We start from the raw sequence: 1,080 nt of genomic DNA on the forward strand, positions 1-1,080 counted from the left end.
ATATATATATATATATATATATATATATATATATATACACATGTATATGTGTGTGCATCCGCGTTTGTCCCCCTAACATTGCATGGCAACTGATGCTGGTGTGTTTACGTTCCCGTAACTTAGCAGTTCGGCAAAAGAGACCGATAGAATAAGTACTAGGCTCACAAAGAATAAGTCCTGGAGTCGATTTGCTCGACTAAAGGTGGTGCTCCAGCATGGCCGCAGTCAAAATGACTAAAGAGGTAACAACAAGAATTTTTTTTAAACCTGATTTTAGACTCAGAATATAAAACAAACATAAGAAACCCTTTTGATAATATCAAACCTGAGACTGCCCCAGGTTTTATGACATAAACTTACTGTTTTTAAGTGGCCTAAATCATAATTTTCCTTCAAAATTTTATGTTAATTTGTTCCATACCCCAGCTTAATAATGAGAAATTTATTTTACTAATTCTTTATTATTTTAAAAATTAATTGAAAAAAATGCAGCATACATTGACAGAAACATGGTAACTAAAGGGTTAAATACCACAAGGTACTTAGTCTTGAATATAGTCTTCCAGTGTTCCACAGCCCCTAAGGGTAAATATTGTGCTAACTTATTTTCAACGCAGTTGTTGTTGTGATGGTGGTGGTGTAACTTACAAATACAATATGCTTTTCATTTGACTGTGACTCATCACCGTACAGTCTAGTGTGCAGTGACAAGTAATATCAGATGTTTTTAACCAGTGTTTTTGTAATCCTATAGATTCTTATGGCAACCATTGTAGGCAACATTGCTCAGAGTCTGATAGTTAATATTATTAGTGATTTCATTTCAGTACGGTGCTGGAGCCAGGCCCATCCAAGGCTATTAATAGGTCAAGATTACATGTGAAATGTAGGCTTCATTTCAAACTAAATACATATGATATATGCATAGACATACATACATACATACATATATATATATATATATATATATATATATATATATATGTGTGTGTGTGTGTCATCATCATCATTTAACGTCCGCTTTCCATGCTAGCATGGGTTGGACAATTTGACTGGGGACTGGTGAACCAGATAGCTATA

The 1,080-nt window shown here is 34.0% G+C and overlaps 1 protein-coding gene across 1 annotated transcript in view; it reads right to left on the reverse strand.

Annotated features, from left to right (window-relative positions):
- LOC106881606 (dynein axonemal heavy chain 5-like) overlaps window positions 1-1,080 on the reverse strand; it is a 222,976-nt gene that overhangs the window by 143,741 nt on the left and 78,155 nt on the right. The gene's annotated exons all lie outside the window — the stretch shown is intronic.

The sequence above is a fragment of the Octopus bimaculoides genome, chromosome 20 (assembly GCF_001194135.2).
Source record: "Octopus bimaculoides isolate UCB-OBI-ISO-001 chromosome 20, ASM119413v2, whole genome shotgun sequence".
Lineage (NCBI taxonomy): Eukaryota > Metazoa > Mollusca > Cephalopoda > Octopoda > Octopodidae > Octopus > Octopus bimaculoides.